Here is a 23,885-nt window from a genome sequence, read left to right as displayed (position 1 = left end):
AGCGTGTGGATTGTGTGTGGATTGAAAGCGGGGTGGGGGGGGGCCGAGGTGGAGGGGGGGAAAGAGAAACTCGTTTGGGGCTTTTGCTGTTCCCGGGCATCTGTTGCTGCTAACTTTTCCGCCTTGTTTTAGGGCGCTCGCTGGAAGCATCTGTGTTATGTGTGTGTCTTTTTAATTCGCAGTTCGGTACTTCTCGTTCCCCTTCACTACCCTCCCCTCCACCCTGGGCGGGGAAGTGGGAGGTAGGAGCTTTTACGGATCCTGCCAGTTTCTCTGGCTTTTTCCTTGGCCTTTCAGGGAAGGTGCCAGGCACCATCAAGAGCCCTGAACGCCCTTTCTGGATCTCCCAGAAAGTTTTTGGGGGAAGAGGGAGAAAGGAGGCGATCGCCTCCTTTCTCCCCCCCTCCCCTCGCCCCACGTATGCCGTGTCAACTGGGCAGACATCTCTCTCTCTCTCTCTCTCTATGGGTATGGATCATAGAAGGAAGCGCACACTCGCCTTGTCACGAGTACAGGAAAAGCGCCCGAATGGATCCGAAACCAGGAAAACGGGTCGCGCCTTCTCTTTCGGCGGGGCTGTTTTTAACTAAGCCAGCAAAGTTTTAACATCTTAAAAGAGTGGTCCAGATCTGTGGTTCCTTTCTCACCGCTTTTCAACCCATCGCCGAAGCGCCCCCCCCATCCGACCCCACCTCTCCGATCGCTACATCTAAAACGAATCGCAAAACCCTCCCCTCTTTCCTCCCCCCCCCCAGTTCTGTACGTGTTGATGCAGACTAGTCGGGACTCGTCTCTTAGGAAGCTGCGACCTTAAACGTTGCTAAGAAGCGGGGGAAGGCTTTCCTCTCCCACGCCCCTTGCAGATCGGAATACCCCCCCCCTACACACTTCTTGACTTGACAGACAGGGATACAGTTCCTCCTTTCTTTGAGCGTTTAAGCGAAAGGTCGGCCTGATCCTTCGTTCTCCTATACCCCCCCTCCACGCCCAGCCCGTCGCTCCCTTCCAGTTTGTAAAAAGCAAACAAAGTGAGCCTGCAAAAAAAAAAAAAAGCTGCTGGCTGCTTCGGGGCGCTAGTTCTTAAAACTTCGCCGCCGCTGACTTTTGCGGCTCCCTGCCCTTCGTTAACGAGGGGCGGCCTGGGAGAGAGAGAGAGAGAGAGAGGAAGGAGCAGCAGCCGCGGGAAACGTGGTTGCTGCTCCCGCTGCTGAGCTTCTCATCAGTTCCTCGTCCGTTTCCAGCAGTTGTGCAACAGGCGAAACGCATCTCGTTGCTGGGCAGAGGAGGCGAGTTGGAGATGCTGAAAACTTCGTAGAGGGAGGAGCCGGCTGCTGCTGCTGCTAATGCTGCTGTAGCGGCAGCCTGTTGATGGTGGAGGTGGATTGAACTTTGTCATGTCCGTTGATAAGTTTGTTCTGGCTCCCCCCCCCTTTCCCTCGCTTCTGCGCTTGCTCTCTTTCCCACCCCCTTTTACCTCCGCGTTACACTATCTCTCTCTCTCCCTCTCTGAAGTGCTCTGCAATGCATCCTTGATAGGTTATAAAAGGGGAGGGCAGGCTTTTCTCCAGGCTCAGCAGATTTTGCCCTCTGTGGCTCCTTGTGGCTCAGTTTAGAAGATAGAACTAGAGGCCAGATCCTGATGAGCAGCCCCTATTGTACCTCAACTTCACAACACACAGAACCAGCACCGGAGGACATACTTCTGGAGGGGGGTGGGGTGGAGGACATAAGTTTTAAAAAACTCACTGGCCTGTCCCAAAATCTTTGCTTACATCTCTGCCATTATATATATATATAGAGGAGGAAAACGATTATGGGTGGAGGAGGGAAGGAACAGATTAAAAGTGTATTTTCAGTAAATCTGCTACTCTTTTTGCACTAAGTAGATCTGCCGTGTGGCAATTTTGGTTCACTTGTCCTCCTCTATGACTGCTTAAGCTGAACAAGCTGAATTGTAGCTGAATGTAGTTGGTGAATGTGAATTGCATCAGTGTGAATATGCTAAACAGGACCAGAATGATTTCCTTTTGATCTGAAAACCAGCAGTCTGGATTTCTTGATGGTATTTTTGGTAACTCATTAAATTCTTCTGAGAGCAGTTGCCCCACCAATTTTAAAGGCTTTGTCAGCGAGATGGCTATTAGAATTATTTTTTTACACATTCCAGAAGGTTTGGAAAAGGTTAAAACAATGGTCCCAGTTCCCAAAGATCAACTATGTGTGCATATACAAGAGAAAGAGGGAGGTACTGAGTGACTCAAGCCATATTTGTTTTATTTCCCTGTTTGAAGGCTTAGGGGTATAGTCTTCTCTTGGTGTGTGTATATAATGCCCATTAGCATTAACTGGTGTTATGTACATCCCTCAGAGAAAAGACCCTTTTGTGTGTTAGAAATGCAGAAACAGCATGGCTCCATCATCCAATCAATCAAGTTACCACAACATTTCTTTTCATCCTTTGCTTTAAGATGCACCTAATGGTTTTATTTGTTTTAGTGCAATTGGCTCCGAAACTGATATTTGGTGTGTGTGTGAGTGTATGTCTCATTTCCAACAGTATATTTAAGCAAGAAAAATACAGTTTTGCATATCATTTTGCTTAGGAAAATAATGCATGCCATTTCAGTTACTTGCAGTTTCTATGAACTTGCATTTTAATTTCTATTTCACTTTAACTCCTACGGTTTCTATTTTAAAGAAACATTTCAGGATAAGAACACTTTTGATTTTGTTCTCTAAAAATTAAGTAGTTTGAAAAAGTTGAATGCAGCTTGATTCTAATCAAGCAAGAGATGCTTTCGTCCCTGCATTGTTACATCACTTATTTTGTCTTTTGAGGGTAGAGAATTCTTTGAAGTAAAACTTTCCGATGCCAAAACCAAAAGTTCTCCTTGCATAGCTAGTGGCTTTGATAAACTTGTTTTGGCCTGGGGCCGAAGGTGTGCTTGAAAATTCCCTCTATTTTTTTCAGGAGTTTTATGGGTTTTCATCACTTACTTGATAAGCTAACATTCCAGTATCCCCTTTCCTTTATTGAAGTAATATATTGTTTGGCTAGATTGGTTTTTTCCCCCCCTTGTAGTGCAAAGTGATGTTTATACTGGTCACAGTTAGTGAAAACTAGGCATCGTTGCTAGATCTCTCAGGTTGTACTTACTATCCTTTGTGAAAGTAGGTGGTGCATAGAAGGTCATAGGATAAGTGTTGCTAAGCAGCTAAACAGATGCTAAAATTAACCCAACTGCATCTGTCAGGGTTTCACTCTCTTGCTTCTTTTTGTCAATGAACTGCAATTGTCTAACATTTTAATTAATTGAATTGTGTAATGATACATCTACTGGAAGAGCTAGCAAAACCACCCAACATGGCAATATTTTTCGTTGGAAGGTCATTTAGGAACCAGAATAATAACAGTTGAAAGGGACCTTGGAGATCTTCTCATCCAACCCCGCTTCTCGGGTAGGAAACCCTATACCATTTTGGTTGCCTAATCTCTTCTTGAAAACTTTCCGTGCATTGGAAAATTCATTGGAGCTTTGTTCCAGTATTGGAAAATTCTAAATTATTGTAAATAAAAGTACAAGAGAGTTTCTTCTATGTAGTGAGTGTGTGACCTGTCTTTGGTTCCTGAAATGTTTCACTTAGACAGCCATGTCAAGAGAAAGTACTATACTAAAAAAGAAACAGGGATACTTCCTTGCTTAAAAATTTGCAATGGTATGACACACTTTAAACAATGCCTTTATAAAAGAAAAAATCTTATAGAAACTTGGCATCATGAACCTAATATTAGAAGACTGGGTAGTGAATACCATTTTTGCACCAGGCTCTATTGCCTCAAAGTGGGACCAGAATCCTAGGTGGGTGGGGCAATATACTGATTCTGTCTTAACCTTTTATTCCCCTCCCAACCCACCCCCAGCAGACGGCTGGAGAGGAAAAATTCCACTCTTGATCTTGCAGAAGATTTCTGAAGGGCTTTGTATGGGCCTGCTAGGGAAGGTTACCCACTCCAACTCCAGAAGATAGTTAAGACAGAAGTCTTTGGTGAAGCTGTCTCTCAAGGATTTGTGAAATCATTGCTCTAGTTACTACGGTAGTAGCTTCAATGCAAACTGCAACTCAGCATGCTTCCATCAAAGAATAATTTTGGAATACTGGCCATCACTTATCAGAAAAGTCTAAATATGTCTTTGAATGGGAAGTTGGTGTTTTCCAAATGCTTTTTTTAAACAAAACAACAAATCTTATGAAATTCTTGGGGGGGGGGTTGTTGTTGTTCTGTGCTCTAGACAACTTGACCCATGTGAGTTTTGAAGCACAGGCAGAATATAATTTTTCTCCCTCAACCAGATGTAAGATGGGTGGAGAAAGTAAAGCAGGGCAGTATAGTACCGTGTTTCCCCGAAAACAAGACAGGGTCTTATTTTCTTTTGACCCCCGAAATAAGCACTTGGCCTTATTTTTGGGGAGGTCTTACTATTTTTGAGGAGCAGGAGGCCCCTTAACCTCGGCCTGTGGTCCGCGGATCAACTGATCCAGAGAGGGCTGGAAGTTCTGTCTCTGCTTCTGGTACACTCTTGCCAGCCCTAGCATCAATGGGCTTGCAGCTCTTTTTGCGGCTGCCACTAAGAGAAGGGGCGTGTTAGCTAGGGTTTGCGGCCTCCACAAGGCCATCCCGCGTGGATGGCAGGTGTACCTGCATTTTAGGGGAGGGCTTATTTTCAGGGGAGGGTTTATTTTAGTGCATGCTCTCGAAAGCCCGATTGGGCTTATTATCCGGGGAGGTCTTATTTGGGGGGAAACATGGTAGTATTTTTGGGGTCTTCCCTTTTTTGCATATGATTTAAGTCTGTCCTTTTGCGTTGCTTGATCTCCAGCATTCAAACTAAAGAAAAATAAGTTGGTTTTCTTAATTATTTTACTTTTGCGCAGTTGTTTAATATAATTTTTTACATTGCACCTGATTATTATAACTTGATTTTTTCTTTCTTTCTCTTTTACAGATATGAAGTGCTTTTCCGAAGAGAAGTTTGAAGTTTAAAAAGGGTAGGAATTGCTTTTTCTATTCATCTTCTCTTAAAGATCTTTCTAAAAATGAGTATATAAAGGAGAAAGCATAAAGAGGGATGGCAAAAAAAAAAAAAAATCTCCCCTCCCCCCTCCCTCAAGAACGGCAAAAGTGAGAATTTGTAAGAAAATCTTATGGGGGCTGGTAATTCTGAATGAACAGATGATTATGGTACATGACAAAGTCTCTTATGTGTTTTTAAAAATAACTTCATTCTTATTGACGTTAACATTATATGTATTGATATTTATTAATATTACAGTCGGTTGGCCATTGTGAGAACAGACTACTAGATTAGATGATCAAGGAGTCCAATCCAGCAAGGAACTGCTTATATCTTTTAAACAGAGCATTATATGTCTCTTTAATTGCCTACAGAATTTCATAGGAAGTTGTGGGGTTTCTAGCCTGATGGCAACGATAAAAACAATGAAAACTAGATTTGAAACAGTGGAAGACATAGCAAAGTAATTGACAATTTCATACGATAAAGGTAGATGAAAACATAATAGAGACCAGATTTATGTAATGTTTAAACTGCTATTTTTACTTTTAAATATGGTTTAACTTGAATAAAGAAGTGGGGGAAATGTTTTTTTGTTCCTGTGTTGGTAGCATTTATGTACAGTGGGTGTAGCTGAAAAATTGCCATTGTTGCACATGAATCTAAAATGCCCATTTAAAAAAAAATCTCTCTGCCTAAAATACCTGCTGTTTTAACCTTCCCCACTCTAGCTATTGCCAACAATAATGTATGGAGTGTTTGTAAATTTCTTGCAAAATCGTAACCTGTCAAATGTTTTGCTGGATTGGAAAATGTTATTTGGGAATAGGCATGAGTGATAAGAGCTAAATCATTTATGGGGTTAAGGATATTTGGAATTTGTTCTCTTGCTGTTACCTGGGTCTGGAGATACTGTATGAGAAGGTGCTGCTATATAGGAAAAAGTTAAGATGTGTGAAAGATGGACTTTTAATTTGTTCAGGAAATAAGCTTATCTGAACTGAAGATGATGAACACAAGTGTAGTGTTTGGGGCAGCTTTAGAGGGCAATCTATGTACAGGTGGTCCTCGACTTACAACAGTTCATTTAGCAACCGTTCAAAGTTACAACATCAGTGAAAAAAATGGCTTATGACCGTCGAAGCATCCTCATTGTCATGTGATCAAAATTTGAATGGTTGGCAATTGACTCATATTTATGACGGTTGCAGTGTCCTGGGGTCATGTGACCATCTTTTATGACCTTCTAACCAGCAAAGTGAATGGAGAAGCTAGAGTCCCCTAACAACCGCATTACTAACTTAAGACCTGCAGCGATTCACTTAACAACTGTGTCAAGAAAGGTTGTAAAATGGGGCAAAACTCACTTAACGAATGTCTCACTTAGCAACAGAAATGTTGGGCTCAATTGTGGTCATAAGTCGAGGACTATCTGTAGTTGTACAGAGTACATCCAAGTGTGTTAAAGTTTCACTTTGGAATGAAGGCCATTAAGAATCAGCAATCTGTCCTCAAGAGTTATTGGAGTAACTGAACATGGCTGCAAAAACCATCCCTGTTTCACCTCCTTCTTGGTATTAAAAGGACAGCACTTTGAAGGTAGCAATTCTTAAGAGGGCAATAGCTGTGGTGTGGTAGCTTAACTGAAGCATCCTTGCCTTTGTTCTTTATGAATCTTCTTGAGGCTGTTTTGATCAAAGTTATGGAACTTTAAGCTCTCCTGAAGTATTACTGAGCTTTGCTAGAGATTGAGTCCCAAGCATTATTGCTTTGCTGCACTGTGCATGTGTACACACACATATATACGAGGTAGGGTATTATGCAGTTTGGATTTAGTGCAGTGGAAAATGATTGAGCGTAAGCTAACTGAGAAAGGTCAGGCTTGCTAGTTGAATCACGCAGATCCATGTCTCCTGGCGAGGGCAATGATTCTGGAATTACACCCAATCTCTCTCTCTCTGTAGCTGAAGAACCTGTGGATTTTGTTGCCTCCAGCAGGATGGAAGTCATTCTAGTGCATCTGGTTCTAACTATCTCCAGTTTTTCATGCAAACCTGCTTTGCAGTCAATAAAGGTAGTTCTCTGAATAGGAGCTGTGGACAAAAGAAGTAGGTGATGGGTGGGGATTGTTTATTCAATGTTATTCAAGTAAGTCATGTTAAGGGAATTGGAGGGCCTCTGAGATAGGGTAGCTGAATAGTTTTAAAAAAGGATTCACCTCCAGACTTCCAAGGGGGTAATACCAACACGACCCGGAGGATAGCAATTGAAACCCCCCAGACAAGCATTGTTAGGGTAAGGACACCCAGAACAGGATTATGGATTGCTTTGAAGCTATTTTCTTTCCCTTTGCTTTAGGCCAGGGTCTGTATTGCATCTCCCAATGCAAATGGTTATTTGTATTAGGGTCAGATTTGTAGTTTGCGAATTTAAAAATATCACTTTTAATTCAGCATCAGATTTTGCTATGTCTCCTGTAAGCCTAGGTAAATCTAAGGAAGTCCTTTGAAACATGTTCCTTCCCCCCCCCCCCCCCCCATGTTTAGTCATTCACAAATTTATACTTTTGGGGCAGCAAGCCACAATGGTTTTCTCCAACTAGATCGCCTCCAGGTTAAAATTTTTATTCTCTCCAGTTAGCCTGGCAATCGATTTGGGGTAATGAAATTGTAGGCCAGGACATCTGGGGGTATCAGCTGTGGAATGTCACTTGTAACATCCTTAAAGTTATTTTTTAAATAATTTTATTAATGTTTATAAGTACAAAGGCAAAATAACTAATACAACCAAAAGAAAGTAAAGACAGAGAAGTATGGGAAGTGAAAAAGAAAATAAGAAACTATATATAAATTTGACTCCTCTCTCCCTCCCTCAAGTATAAAAGTATTTCAATGACTTAATGCCTTCACTAATATTTCAATTAAAAAAAAACCCTCCTCTTCTTCCAGTATCTCATCCTTTATCAAAGTGTAAAAATTCATCATTCAATAATAATTAGGAAAAGTCTGCTAAGAGTTACCAGAAATAGTAACATAACGTCCTTAAAAGTTGTTTTCAAGATTGTAAAACTTTACCTTTTTATTTTAGACATTTTGTTTCTCCAGCAGATTTTTATATTAAAGGCCCCATTCTGAGAAATGATCCTTTATTGGGGCCAATCTGAATAAATAGCCATATGGGAGATAACCTCATTATTAGTTTTTGCTTAGCTAGGATATTTATCCAACGATTTAAAAGGCTATTTCATAAGAAGTCATATGAAACTAATATTCATATGACTACTAATTTCTTCCTTTGTGTATTATTTCAAGAGTAACTTTTATTAGAAGTTCTCCTTTCCTTAGAGAACATCTTTGTGCATACACGGAAGTGGATTTCCCTTGTTAGTGTGAAAAGCTTGACTGAATTCCCATATTAACAATGAAGTTGCTTGATTTTGGCTTAGCATGTAGGGTGATCCTAAAGCATTGGGGTTTAAAATCATTGCTTATGACAGCTGTTTTCTCCACAAATCATGGTTAGTAAAATTGTGGTTTGGTGCTATATAGAAAGCAGACCATTATATTCCTCAATTATAATTAGTAAACGAATTCTATAAATGGGAGTGAGAACAACATGGCTAAAATAATATTAGTTCAGATTTAAGTTTCAGCAGAGATTTGGAAGCTGGGTGCTAATTATTAATGCTGTCTAGCTCAAAAATGCATCAGGGATTTCCACAGGAAGCAGGTCATAAAAGTCAAGATGGCAGGCATGACCATGTAATTGGAGCCTTGCCTCTTTTTATATGACTTTCCCAGGTGTTGCTTGTGTGGGATATTATACATTTAAAGAAAGGGTGGAGTTATTTGATCTCACAATTGCAGCTGCCATCTTGATTTTTGGCAGCTTTCCCCTTGAGTACATTCCTGGATGCTTCATTAGAGGCCTCATCACTGCTTATCTGAATCGACAACTATCCAGTTGGTTTGACAGCTGCCTTTGCACACAGCCGTTTTGTTTTTCCTCTCCTCCTGATAACTTACTATACGGGATTTTCAACTGCAGTTGCCAAGATTTGAACCTTGGTGCTTCTGCTATCAGAGCAATGATCTTTTCAATGGCTTGGTTCTCTTGCAGCCTCCCTTACCCACTTTGTAGGCTCTGTGATCACTTCTTTTCCTCCTCTTAGATTTGGGCACTGAGGTGAAAGATAATGATGTTTTTCTCCTGGGAGAACACAAAGCATAAAACAGTAGTGAGCTGAGATACAACCAATAACAATAAAACTTCAGTAGTATGGTGTTGTATTTATAGGTAGTCCTTGACTTGCAACCTTTTGTTTAGTGACCGTTTGAAGCAACATGGCACTTAAAATGACTTGTGACTGTTTTTCACACTTACGACTGTTGCAGAACCTGCATGGCCACATCCTCAAAATTTGAATCAAATCAAATCAAATCAAATTTTATTTGATTAGCCGCACCCTCTCCAGAAGGACTCGGGGCGGCGTACAATTAAAACACATAAAAATATACAAATATAAACAATACATAAACATATACATGGCACCTGACTCGTATTTTTGATGGTTGCAGCATCCCGGAGTTATGTGATCTCCTTTTGTGACCTTCGGACAAGCACAGTCAATGGGGAAGCGACAACTTAACAACTACAGCAATTTCTTTAATTACCGGGGCAAGAAAGGTCATAAAATGGGGCAAAGCTCACTTAACAACTCTCACTTAGCAACAGAACTTTTGAGCTCAGTTGAGGTTGTAAGTCGAGGACTACCTATACATCAGACAAAAGAAGTAAATATAATATAAAGCCATTCCACAAAAAATAAAGATGGCAAAAATTAAAATAAGGGTCTTTTTGTTTTTGTGGACATAAAATGCCAACTGCAAAAATGGAAAAGGTGGAGGTAAGTCATCTTGTATGTGCAAATTGATGATTGTGTTCCTAATTGTCAAAAAAATGGATCAAGCAGTGTAAATGCTGCATTACCTCAGACAGCCTCAGTAGCTTGTCTGTTACCTGGGCAAAATGTTGTCTTTCTTTTGCAAACCTCTTATAATAATTAATAAGAAAGGGAATGGATAATGCCAAGGCCTATACTAATTGGTCCATGTTTCTGAATTTTGCATTTTTCATATTTAACCAAATGTATAAGTACGGTCATACTTTGATGTGCTTCTCTCCCTGGCTTCTCTAGCTGTTTTTTTTTTACCCCTTTTAATAAATGCTTTTCTGCAGCTTTGTTGCTAAAGCTGAAAAAAACTGGTATGATATCCTAAGAATGGATTGGCTCCTATACTTGTGCTGTGGCATTGGAAGATGAACTAATTCAGCCAAGAGCTATTTCCTGAGTCCTTTACTATTATTTTAATGAATTTTAAGTTCAAGGCTGCAGAAATGAGCTGAACTGCTTGATGGAAACAGCAAAATGAGCTGTTAGAATGGTAGCTGAGAATTAATAGGTAAATTGGTTAACATATTAGAGATGTATTTGTCCTCTCCACAAAGACAATTTGCAAGTTAATGATGCTGAGTTTCCTCTTACAGTATACGGGAAAGAGTTTAGAGGATTTGAAGCACATGACTTGCATGTGTCCAGGTTCTGTTCTTTTTGTTTTGCATCAATAGGCACATGCTGTATATCTTTGGATATTTCATATTGTGGATGATTTAATGAAGTTCACAAAAATTGCATGACATTTATGAAATTGGCAGTTGGTTCCTGGTTATATGCAAGGCGCTTCTGTTTCCATCCCAAATCCAGATCATGGCTGGACTTGTTTTTGCTTGTCAAAAGTCAGGCTGGGATATGAGCTTATATCCCTTCTTTGGTGGTTGCAACCTGTGTAGACACATTGTGGTATTGGTCTGTTCTGGAAGAATTAGTGATGTTATAATATTTCATGTTACAATATTTTGTCAGCACTGGACCCCTGCAGCCTTGTTTAAAAATTTACAAAACAATCATGGAACAAGACAAATGATTCCATTTGCCGTGCAAGAATGTATTGTCTGGGTTTGACAAACCTACTCTGAAAAGCAATACAGTAGCATCCTGTTTGTTTTTTTAGGACAAATTAGGTATTGCAGGTTATTTGGAGCCTCTTGTATTAAGCTTACGTTCACACTGCGTTAAACCATAAATATTCTTTGCTTAGCATAACACACTTGCTTAGTGTATTGTGGGTTATTCAGTAGACCATGGTAAAATCATGAGTTAACCTGGTTCTTGAAGTCACGTTCAGGTTGTCCTTGACTTACAACAATTATTTAGCGACTATTCAAAGTTATAATGTCACAGGACAAAATCGCTTATGATCATTTTTCACCGTTGAGACCTTTGAGGCATCCCCATGATCATGTGGTCAAAATTCAGATGCTGGACTCCTATGACTAATATTTATGAGGGTTGCTTGTATCCCAAGTTCATGTGATCCCCTTTTGCAACCTTCTCACAAACAAGGCCAATGGGAAAGCCAGATTCATTTAACAAACGGGTTACTGATTTATCAACTGCAGGGATTCACATAACAACCGCGGCAAGAAAGATCGTAAAATGGACCAAAGCTCACTTAACAAGTGTCTCACTTAACAACAGAAATTTGGGGCTCAGTTGTGGTCGTAAATTGAGGACTACCTGTATCACATTGGTCAACAGGAACCTCTCAGCAGATGGCAATGAATAAGAAGTTTCCATTTAGGCAGAATGTTGTGAAAACCACTACACCAACTTGGATCTTCGGTTGCTTCAGTTTTTGTATTTTGTAAGAGGTGTCGTGGTGGTTGGAGGAAGCTCTCATCCCTAATTTTAGAACTGTAGTTCCATATGATCTATTGGTTCCAGATGACTCACCGAAATTTAATACTCTGTCTATTAACTTCATGATTATGGTGGTTGCTTCACATTATCTATGGAACATTTTGTAATTGATTGCAGTGGGACTTATAGAGTATTCCTGCACAGAGATGAATGAAGGTATTTTAGCTGTGCTTGGTTATTTACTTCCTTCAATAATTGTGCTTTACTTCTCTTGAAAACCACTGAGATTTGGTATTTCCAAATAAAGGTAACCCTCTAGAAAGGCAAAAGCAAGGGGGAATTTTGTTTATGTGGTTCCTCCTATGTGCCCACTCTTCTAAATAGCTACTAAAGGCATCACAGACATTCTTTCCATTTGCTCAGTCTAGACTACAAGTTCCATAATCCCTGATTATTGGCCAAACTTGTTGGGATGTGCCAAGCCCTACCGAAAAAAAAAGAATTGTCACAAAGGGGTTATAATTAAAACTGCTGTATGCTGCTTGGCATTTAAGTATTCCATGTCACTTCACAGGGGATGGCTGTCTCCTTTAATAAGATTGCTCTCTGTGTATTCTCTCTAAACCAGTCTTTTTCAAAATGTGTACCCCTTCAAGATTCCTTCAGGAATCTACAAAGTCAAAATTATTTGTCAGCCTATGTTGAAAAAGAATATAATATTAAAGTCCCCTCAAACACTTATGAGAAGCATAGCGGCAGCTGATGTGTCAAATTTAATTTTCAATGTGGTATATGTCAATAAATATACCTCATAAACAAAGCTCTTTGCGGGGTCTTTCATAATTTTTAAAAGTGAAACAGGGTCCCGAGGGAATTTTTTTTTGCACTGCTCTAAACCGTTTGCTTTCCTGGGAAATTTTTTATTTTGCAAACAGCAACAGTGGTGCTTACAGTTTTGTTCTAAGTCTTTCCCAAGTCATAGATGTGTCGTATTATAACACTATAATTTCTAGCCAACACAGCCATGGACTTACACTGGCTGGGAAGAATGATACTTTTACTCAAGTGTTTTAGATCAGTCTGCTATGTGCAACAAGATAACAGGAAGTATAAAACTGAAGTGAAAAGATGGAAGAACTCTGACTAAGTCACTAAGAGAACATTTCTGATGGCATTTTTTGCTACCTTTAATCCACCGGACTTTTTAGAAAGAGTATAATTCTGTAAATGAGGTTCAGCAATAAGAATAATTTTCGTCCTTTCTTTGTGGTTGTCAGCAGATGCTTCTTTTCCCTAGGGGGAAAAAACTTGTACCAAATTGTTTAATTTGGGGGGGAGGGGAGAACACCAAATAACACATGTCTGATTGTTATATTAATTCCTAGCATGTAAGCCTTTTCATGGCTGTAGCAAAAAGTTAACTCTAAATCTGCTGTACTTTATGTGTTCCGCCCTTATGTATATTAAACCTAGGAAACTACAGACAGGAGTTTTATAGTTTTAGAAGCTTGGTCTCCTGCTGTATGAAGCTTGATGGCGTAACTCTGATTTACCGTTGGCTGGAATCATTTTTTAAGTTGTAATAAAACATACCATGGTTTAGTGTAATGTGTGAACTAGATGAGGGGTGTCAAACTCGTGGCCCCGCAAACCAGATGCGTCATGTGCTGGCCACTCCCATCCCTGTTTTAGCAAAGGGGGAAAAGTCGTGATACATCACATGATGACACTGTGATGCTATGGGTTTGACACCCCCTGAACTATTGCAGTTACCACTTTGATAGCTAGGTAATTTTTCTTTTTGCCTTAATATCTTTAAGATGTGATACTAATCTCCTTTCTCTTTGTAATTGATTGGTTTGCAGTTTTATTGATCCACTATTTTCTTAGTTTTGGCTTACCAAATAAACCAGAAACCACTGGATTTCTTTCCTGTAGAGGCTTAGTGTTACTGCAGCAGGTGGCTGCAATTCACCAATCGTGGCTGATTTCAAGAAAGCTAAACAAAATTAGATCTAGAAAAAAATGATGTGTGTGTGTGTGGAAGAGCAAAATGTTTGACTAGATTGGGAAGTTCAAAAAAAATCCCAAAAAGGAAAAGAAAAGTACATAGATGTACCCATGTAATTGCCCCAAACCAAGCTTGACTCCCAAGGATTTTTCTGGTCACTGTTGCAACTAGTCTTTTAGTTATATGAGAAAAAGGTTCTTATATACCCAGATATGCCCTCTAGTTTAGAACACATTTGATTTCAGCACATGCATTAAAGTAGGGCATCCAGTATAAAGATTGTGGGCAGGTGTGGAAATTGTTAAGCAATCCATGTTGTAGACATTTGATGGCCTGCCACACCCTGCATATACCTTTCAGATTTGCTTAAGTATGTCGACCGCTTATTTGAAAATTCTGCTGTAGAACCAAAAGGCAACAGAATGAAATATTTATACTGCAATGTAGTTTTTGAATTATTTACGCCATTGCAGGCATATGGGCTATGCTGGTCACCTGGTTTACGCCTTATATTTTGTTTGCTAATAGAACATGTACTCATCAATCCCTTCTGCTCCATGGAGTTCTGTCTGGACAATTGGTGCTGCAGCTGGATCCAGCAATACTGTGTGTTATCAATTGCATTTCTGTAACAAAAAAGAGAACATTCCGAAATGGAAAGAATACTGCTGTATAAAGGATGCCAAAGCTTAAGATTTTGGCAATTATGGTTCTGAATAGCTGTCATTGCTATATTACATCTGCTGTTGTAGCGAGACCCTAACAGTTTGGATTCAGTTCAGTCTGCTTTCTGACTAGATTTTGAGGGTAGAAAAGACCTTGAACGCAAGAGTGGAAGACTTCGTGTAGAAAAGTGGAAGTTGGGCAGCTGTCTAGTTCTCCTGCCTTTAGTATCATCTCTTAACATATCCTTCTTGGTCAAATGATGCCACAGTATATTATATTTTTTTCAGTAGTACCCCAAATGTAGTATTTAGAAGCGGAGGCTAGAGACTGTAGCTCGGTTCTGCAGTTTTGAATTGTCTCAAAGATCCGTCCTGTTCTTTTTTTGTTAGCACAAAGATCAAGGGTTTAAAATATGTGAGTAGCCCTCATCTGTACTTAACAACTGCCCCCCCTCCAAAATTGGGCTAATTTTATGTATTTAGGAATTTGAATTGTTTTTATAAAAGGAAAAATGGAAGCTTTAAGTTTTGCAGAAGTATAAAATTCCAGTGTCATCCTTCAAGCCGAACTTAGTTTGGATCCTTTGTTCGTCTATTTTGGGAGTATGACCCTGAGCACACTATGCAAATCCAGGTATGGTCTTTGAGCTGATGAGCATTGCATATTCCTGATCTGCATGAAAGTAACTTGAGCAAGTTCTTCTTCCATTTCTTTCCAATTAGAAATCCTAAGTAGAATACTAGCATTCTTCAACAGATTTTTAGAGGCTATTCTAGGTCAGATGAGTATTTACAAGCTGAAGTTTAATCCAGGCAAGACTTACTCTCTGAGTCAGGAAATCTACTAGTTTGGATAGAAATGCTGAGTGAGATTGAAGTTTCTCTGAAGTATCGGAATGTAGATTCTGGAGAATGAAGCTGCAACCCCTATAAACCTTGTTGAAGACTTCAGTTGATGTCCACCAGTGTAGCGTCAACAACTGAGAGATGGTTTGAGTTATCTTGTTGAAAGAACTGCTGCCTGTACCCAAATGACTGCAATCCAAGGAGATTTCTTTTCTGAGTGGGTTCTCTGTACATAGCATGTTTCAAAGAACTTTCTTATCTGAAATTTATTCCACAAAATTTCCAAATTGCTCTTAAACAGCTCTGAGTTTAACAAAATCCAAAAATGCATGAGGCCAGCTGATGATAATTCAATTTTTTGGAGTCTTGCCAAATTATCATGAAATCAAAATGCAGGCAGTCCTCGACTTACAACAGTTCATTTAGCGACCATCCGAAGTTACAACGGCACTGAAAATAGTGACTTTCACAGTTACAACCTTTTGAAGTATCCCCATGATCAGGTGATCAAAATTCAGATGCTTGGCAACTGGTTCATACTTACGACGTTTGCAGCATTCAGGAGTCATTTTGCAACCTTCTGACAAGCAAAGTCCACAGAGAAGTCAGATTCACTTAACAACTATGTTATCCAATTTAGCAGCTACGGTGATTCACTTAACAAATGTGGCAGGAAAAGTCCTAAAATGGGACAAATTCACTTTAAGAAATCTTTCACTCAACAACATAAATTTGGGGCTCAATTGTGGTTGTAAATAGAGGACTACCCGTATAAGATTTTGGCTAGCTGCGTGGTATGGTTCTGTGGCCATTACAATGCTGAATCCTTAATCTGACTTAGTTCAAATGGAAAGACTTGACCATCTTCTGCCCATTTCTTTTTTTACTCTTATTATTTCAGTGAAGCCTTTTGCATTTGGTGACTACTGTTTCTTATCAGAATGGAAAGCCTTAGACTTGCTTGGGAGCACTACAATGCGTTACTATTACAATTAAGATCCAACTTGTTAAGGTTGGATCTCTGGGCCAGCATCGTATTCTAGAAAGTGATGTAGGTTGTAATGCTATTTTGAACCTACATGTGGAGTTTGAACTACAGAATTTATTAAGAGATATCATATGCATAATTAATTAGCACTGGGCTGGAGTTGGCTGCTAAATATATTGATGATGACGATGTTATCTGTTCAGTCAGGCTCTTGGTGATTCTATGGGCCATGTCTCTCCACACCTTTCCATCTTACGCTAATTATCTAATATATGATCATAAATCAAATACGTTGGAAGATACATACAATATGGCAAGGTGACTATGAATCAATTGCTTTGAACTGGATTTTGCTTTAAACATTTCTCATGTTTAACGATAGTCCCAACTATTTACCTCACATTCATTTATTGTTCTGCAGTTAGTTATAAACATTTTGGAAATTTCTTACTTCTTGGTCCATTCACAAAAGAACGGGGAGGAAATTGTGTGAATTGCTTTCTTGGTTACACAGAAGAACTTCAATTCTGACTACCTAACTTGAATTGTACTAGATCTACAACAATGGAACGTAGTACATCACTTATTGTGGTTCATCATTTTTTTTTGTATGCAGTGATTACGATTTAGCAGAATAGTGTTGAATGCATGTGGTGAATTATGATATATATGCTGCTACTGTATATATTTATTCAGTGTAGGACTTGTGTTTCTATCATAATTGGAAATTTTACTCGAGATCATTTAGCTCTTAAAAACATTGTGTCTGAACTCTTGGATACAATGGCGACTTTTGCTTATTTTTTTCAGAAACAGTGCACAAAGGTTATATGGTGTACGGTATCAGTAGTTCTATGATACTCTTCAAATGCTGTTATTTCTAAGGGTGACCTCTACACCAAGCAGAGGTAGAAAAAAAAGTGTTGTACATATATCCACTCATGAATCATTCGACTAGTTTACGTATAATTTTTCATTAATTGATTATGTGCCATTGAGTCATCTTTATTTCCTAGTGACCACATAGTTTGTTCATGAATATTTTTTCCTAGTAACTAAAAATATAACAATTAAATCAATATATTCTTTTATAAAGATTGCATTGAGTTGGTAAAACCAATTAATATTTCACTGCCATCTGTAATAATTCACTGTTAAATTTCTTCAGAATAAATGTGGATTTATTATTGATTATAATCTAACATAGTGGGAAACTTACTAACTTTTGGGGTCTGATTTTCTTCAGTAATTTCCATTCTTCAATTGCTGTTTATTGACTTCTAATTTGTGATTAACAACATCCAGGCTGCCTCATTCTACAAACTACCATCTTGAATATGTATTATTGGCTTATGTATTTATAAAGGTAGTGAAAGTAACTTTCTGTGAGAGTTGCCTATCTCTTTGGCCCATATTCTTTATTTGCACAACCCTTTCCTCCCTAATTGTGTTGGTGTTTTGGTTCCGTGTCAGATACTTTTCTTGAGAAAACAAGCACATCCATTATTCACCTTGATTCGTAATGGCATATAAGTTTGAGACTAGATTGCTGGTTTTGCAACTGGGAAGAATGCTAATGTCTGAAGTTATTGTTAAAGCAAGATAGAGAATGAAAGATGAAATGTGTGTATATTTTAAAATAATGGAGGATTAGTGAGGTAGTCACCTTCTAATAGCAGTTCTTTGTTGTCAATATGTACTGTTTGAATTTGTAATGCAGACATTTGTTTGTCCAAGAGCAAATAGCATAATTCTTGGTACAGTCACTGTAACAACTGTTGATAGGGTCTATTTGTCATTGGCTGCCCTTAAGAAAACACAATGTTGTTATGGTAAGATGTTTGCCAACAAATTGTTACATTTTTGGAAGTTTCAAACAACACAATCCTTTTGAAAGTTTTGTGGTCTTCTGAGAGTATTTTTTTAGTTGTGCTCAATTTTAAACCAATTCTTATTAAGATTTTGCTTATTAAATACGACTGAGTCTTGCAAATGAGCAAAGTAACGGTGGGCTCTTTAGCCAGTTCCTGGTTTGTTTTGTCCATTTCTGCTGCCAAGAGCTAAGAAAAAAAGAGTGTAAAAATCAGGTAGAAACTGAAATTTGGGATTCAGATCTAACCAGTATTTCAGTTTATGCTTTGTTGCAAAAAAAGAAAAAAAAAGAAAAAGAAAGCTTCTTCCTAGAGATGAGTTTTCACATCCTGTTAAACCAGAAACAGACAAGCTGTATTTTGGCTTAGTAATATATGTAAATATCTCAGTTTAAACTCTTGTCTTTGTAAACTTATCCTGTATAGTGGTAACTTGGTATACAACTGCTTTGAAATTCATTGATTTTGGTATTGAACGCATTTTGACGTGAAAAATTTCTCCCAGTACTCACAGTTTGTTTGGTACTCTATGCACAAGCTAAAACCTGTCATTGTTGACTGCCTTGTGACTCACTACATTATTCCTTATGGGAAAAATTTGTTTGGTACTCATCGTTTTGGATACTCATCGCATCTCCCGGAACCAATTAATGATGAGTGCCGAGGTACCACTGCGTACAATAAACAATTTTATTTATTTATTTAGATTTCTAGACCGCCCCCTCTCCCTGGAGGGACTCGGGGCGGTGTACAGGTATAAATTTAAAAAACCCATCCAAACAATATTATACATCGTTAAAATTAGATTAAATAACCCCTGTACAATTTATAAAATTAAAACTAACCCATAAAACCAATCATTTAAAATTTAAACTACATGTATTTCATTTCATATTTGAATATTGAATTTTGAATCCAAACGGGCAACGTTGAAGCAAAGTGATTGTACAAGAAGCAGAGGCACACAAACTATATGAGTAATGGGTAATTTTACCCTATATTCTGAAAGCCGCTTTATTTGGAATGAAAACAACTTCCACTAGGTAACATTCCCATTTTCCTGTGCACCGCTTGGAGAGTCCAAGCAATGGGTTAATTTAGTCTGGTTGCCCTGGATACTGAGGAACTTTTTTTCTCCCTTTAACCACACCTCCTCGTGTGATTACTGCCAGAATTAATTTCCTCACTGCCCAGATCGGATGCATTTTTGAGTTCAGGCTATTAATCCTTGGCTTGGACTCTCCTAAAATTTTGGAAAACCTTTTCCTCTGCAAAACGAACTTTTCTCCTTGCCTTTTATTCTTCTGCAATCAACATCAGCTATCTCGGAGGCCAGGAGGTAAGCGTGTGTGGGGGAGGTTTTTTCTCCACAGCCTCGCACTCGTGCAGGCTTGGAAACTTGCCGCTTGCTCCCAGAGCGCGGCAACAGCGGCGAGGGGGTTTTTTTCTTTGTTTTTGGCTCGGTTCCCTCCCCGGTTATTATTTTCCGGCCTAGTTTTTCGTTTTTTTGACTCCCCTGCGTTTTTTCCCACCCCTCAGCCGCCGCGGAGCCACGAGCGGCCCGGATTGATCCTGGCTGCCGCTCTCCTCTCCGCCCAGCTCCTCGCTGTTGCGGCGGCCATTTTTAGGCACAAAAAGTTCGCGCCTTTAATTTTAGGCCTCTGCCGCTCAGCCATGCTCATGCAGGAGGCCGCTTGGTGGCTACAGGGCCTCGCCGGGCCCGCCCAACGGACCCTCGGCCACCACTCACTGGACATCAGCGGCGCTGGTAATTTGGCCACCACGTGTCCTTTGCACCGGCACAGGGAAGGATTTTTCTCTATCCTTAAGATCTGGCCAGGCCTTCGCCTTTCTTTAAGCTCTAGTCTCCTGGCCTACTGACTTCCCTGTCTCTCCTGCAGGGGTTACTGCAGCCTGAGCTGCGGGCCCACCTCATAGCTCAGCCTCCTGGGTGTCCTCCTCCCATTTGGCTACTAGTGTTAGGCTGAAATGGATTTATTAATTTTTTCCTATACCTGTATTATTAATCATAATTGTCTTTTTTCTTTATGCCTTTCAGTGTAGCCAGTCGAATTCCGCTGCAGCCCACCCGTTTGCCTGTGTTTTCTGCATCATCCTTGTGCGGTCATTGGCATGGAGCTGCCCCCTCCATCAGGTTCCGTTGAGGCTGGATCCGGCCCCTCTCAGGCCCCTAGCAAGGATCCCCCTTCCAGTAGGGGTGGGAGTGTGGGCAAGGGCATCTCAGGGGACACCCATAGGCACCCTGTCAAGGCCCCGTCTGCAGCCGAAACCAAGGACGCTGAGAGGCGCCAGCGGGCCCTTGATAAACAATTTGAGAAGGCCCGGCGCCAGGCTGGGACAGGGTCCCCCCCAGAGGTGGCCCCCGTTCCCCCATCCAGAGGTGATATCTTGGCATTGCTGAATGAGGAGGTAGAGTCTCAGGATCTGTCCCCGGACAGATCACTGGCGGAACCAGCTTCTCCTGCCCCGTCCTGGTCATATGAACAGGACCCAGTCCCAGAGGGTCACACCAGGGCTCCCCCGGCTGGGGGTTCCCACTACCATCTCCAAGACCCCAGGGACCCGGGATCAGATTCTGATCAGGAGCCCGAGCTGTCACCGCGCGTGCAGGCCTTGGTCGATCGTGCTATCGCCAGAGGCATTGCTGAGGGCCTCCAAAAGCGCTCCCCTCCCCCTTCGGGGCCAGGGACCACTTCCCGGGGCCCGGCGGCCCCTCCTCCAGCCAAACGTGCCCGCCATCCGTCCCTTGAGTCATCCGTGGTCAGCGAAACCTCCGCCATCGAGGACGCTGACCAGGACGGCCTGGAGCTATCTGAAGACGAGGGCCTCCCCCCGGACGCCCCTGCCTTTTCCGGACTTTTCAAACCCACTCTCTTTAAGTCCATTCTCCGTAAGGCCAAACTAGCTACCAGGGTAGGGATTAAACCTAAGCCGGTCCAACCTTTGGCCTATGCTGTTCCCGAAAACCCCAATGCGGCCATGTTCGACGTCCCGGCCCCCCAACAAGAGCTGGTCCCGGTTCCAGGTTTATTCCTGGACGTAATCCAACGCCAGTGGGCCCAACCAGCCACCTTGTCTTCCCCCAGCGGGGCAGACAAGAAACTTTACTCTATGGACCCCACCTTGGAAGACCTTTTGGTTCTCCCAGCCGTGGAACCACCTATCACTGCCCTCACCTCCAACTCCTCCCTCCCAGCAGAACTGCTGGATGGGCTCAAGGCAGAGGATAAGAAGGCGGAGAGGGTATGCCATAAGGCCCACCTGGCGGCTGCCTGGGCCATCAAAGCCTCCTCTTCCGCCTCCTTTTTTAACAGGGCCTCCGTTATATGGCTAAGGGAACTGTTGGCCAAACTCCCGGCAGGAGACTTGCGCCTCCGCCAGGATATTTCAAAGATTATTGCAGCCTCCCAATATGCGGCGGACGCATCCCTTAACGCCTCTAAATTTGCTTCTAGAGCCTTAGCGGCCAACGTCACCTCACGCCGCCTGATCTGGCTCCGCCACTGGCAGGCGGACCAGAAGCATAAGTGGAAGCTGGCCTCAGCCCCCTTTAAGGGCGCCAAATTATTTGGGGAGGCGCTTGAGCCTCTCCTCATTGAATCCAAAGATAAAAGGAAGATTTTACCTTCCACCACTAAAAAGCAGGACCGCAAGTCCGCTCCATACCCCAGGAGGCAGCCCTTTCGTGCCTCTGAACCCTCTACCTCTACTTCCTTCTCCCCGCCCTACCGACCGGCCGGTCAGTCAGGGGACAGGTTCCAGGACAGGTCCTCCTTTAAGGACAGAGGTAGACAACAATTCGGCTTCCGTAAATCCAACCGCGGAGGTGCCTCTAACAGGCCCTTCCGCAAATCTAAGTGACTGCCCGGGCCCGTCACCCATAGGGGGGCGCCTCCAGCTATTCGCCCACCATTGGGCCCAGACCACGGAGGACGCCTGGGTCCTCCAGATCGTGAGGGAGGGCCTATCCCTAGAATTCCTATCCCCCCCTCCCCGGAACTTCATCCGGTGCCCCACTCCTTCCTGTCCTCTGAAGAGGGAGCTTATGAACCAGGAGATTCGCCATCTCCTGGAGATAGACGCGATAGAGCAGGTCCCCCCCGACCAGGAGGGGAGGGGGTTCTACTCTATCCTCTTCCTGGTACCAAAGAACTCGGGGGGCTGGAGGGCCATCTTGGACCTAAAGAACCTCAACAGGCACATTGCCTACCGGAGGTTCAAGATGCAGTCCCTCCAGTCCATCCTGTCGGGGATCTGTCAGGGAGACCTCCTTACCTCTATCGACCTCAAGGAGGCTTACCTACACATCCCCATCCGTCCCCAGCACAGGAGGTTCCTGCGCTTTTTTTATGCCGGCAGGCATTTTCAATACCGGGCCCTTCCCTTCGGCCTGTCGTCGGCCCCCAGGACCTTCACCAAGGTCCTGGCGGTTGTAGCAGCCCAACTGAGGCGCAGACCCATAAGGCTCCAGTGCTACCTGGACGACATCCTGATCCAGTCGTCGTCCAGGCAGCAGGCCTTGCGGGACCTCCGCATCACAATGAGAACCCTGAGGAGCCACGGTTTTTCCCTAAATCTGAAGAAAAGCCATCTGGTTCCCACCACCAGACTTATCCACCTGGGGGCGGTCATAGACACTTCCCTGTGCAGGGTCTTCCTATCCCAGGACAGGCTAGACAGCTTAGTGGCCATGACCCGCAAGGTGATGCTCGCGAGACAGGTACCGATCGTCCTCCTGTCACAGCTGTTGGGAAAAATGATCTCTTCCATCTTGATCGTCCCATGGGCTCGCCTCCACTCCAGAGTTCTCCAATGGCTCCTCCTTCCTCACCAGAGGGCCTCAAGGAGCAACTCAAACCGACTGGTGAGCGTTTCCCCAACAGTGAAGAGATCGCTCCGATGGTGGACGTCCCCTGCTCTCCTCAAGGGCCACCTGTTCAAGGAGCCCAACCGGTTAGTGGTCACCACAGACGCAAGCCTCGCCGGCTGGGGGACACACATGGGTCATCTAGTGGTGCAAGGCAAATGGTCACTCGCAGAGAGCTCCTGCAGCATCAATCTTCTGGAACTGCGTGCGGCCCGCCTGGCACTACGGCATTTTCGCCAGGACATTCACCATCAACATGTCCTATTGATGACGGACAATGTGGCCACCAAGGCCCACATAAACCGCCAGGGGGGCACCAGATCCAAGACGTTGATGAAGGAAGCGGAATCCCTGGGGCGCTGGGCGGAGAGGCATCTGGCATCTCTTCGCTCCGACCACATTTCGGGAGTCGACAACACCCAGGCGGACTGGCTGAGCAGGACCACCATAGACCCGGCAGAGTGGAAACTGGATCCGGCTCTGTTTCGCCAGCTGTCCCGCAGGTTCGGCACTCCCGCGGTCGACCTATTCGCATCCAGGGAAAATGCTCAACTTCGCCGCTATTTCTCCCGCTTCCAGTCCCCGGGGGCGGAAGGGACGGATGCCCTTCGCTCCCCTTGGCCCCGGGGCCTACTTTATGCCTTTCCTCCGCTGCCCCTGATTCCACAAGTCATCCACAGGATCATCGCGGAGGAGGCGGAGGTGCTCCTCGTGGCCCCGCACTGGCCCCGTCGTTCGTGGTTCGCCGACCTGGTCAGCCTCTCCCTGTCACCTCCGTGGA

General features: G+C 42.5%; 1 protein-coding gene across 13 annotated transcripts in view; it reads left to right on the top strand.

The window, feature by feature from the left end:
• Positions 1–23,885, top strand: part of RREB1 (ras responsive element binding protein 1) — a 190,858-nt gene that overhangs the window by 2,280 nt on the left and 164,693 nt on the right. For 8 of the 13 annotated variants that reach the window (XM_081951887.1, XM_081951886.1, XM_081951888.1 and 5 more), the window contains one exon: positions 5,007–5,049. The gene's annotated coding sequence lies outside the window, so the exon portion shown is untranslated. Of the gene's footprint in view, positions 1–1,356; positions 1,397–5,006; positions 5,050–7,039; positions 7,150–23,885 lie in introns of those variants that run through there. The other 5 variants (XM_081951881.1, XM_081951890.1, XM_081951882.1 and 2 more) reach the window with 3 other exon arrangements.

The sequence above is a fragment of the Natrix helvetica genome, assembly GCF_964273705.1.
Source record: "Natrix helvetica genome assembly, chromosome: 4".
NCBI lineage: Eukaryota > Metazoa > Chordata > Lepidosauria > Squamata > Natricidae > Natrix > Natrix helvetica.
Note: the sequence above shows the minus strand (reverse complement) of the source record. Positions and strands in the feature narration are given on the sequence as shown.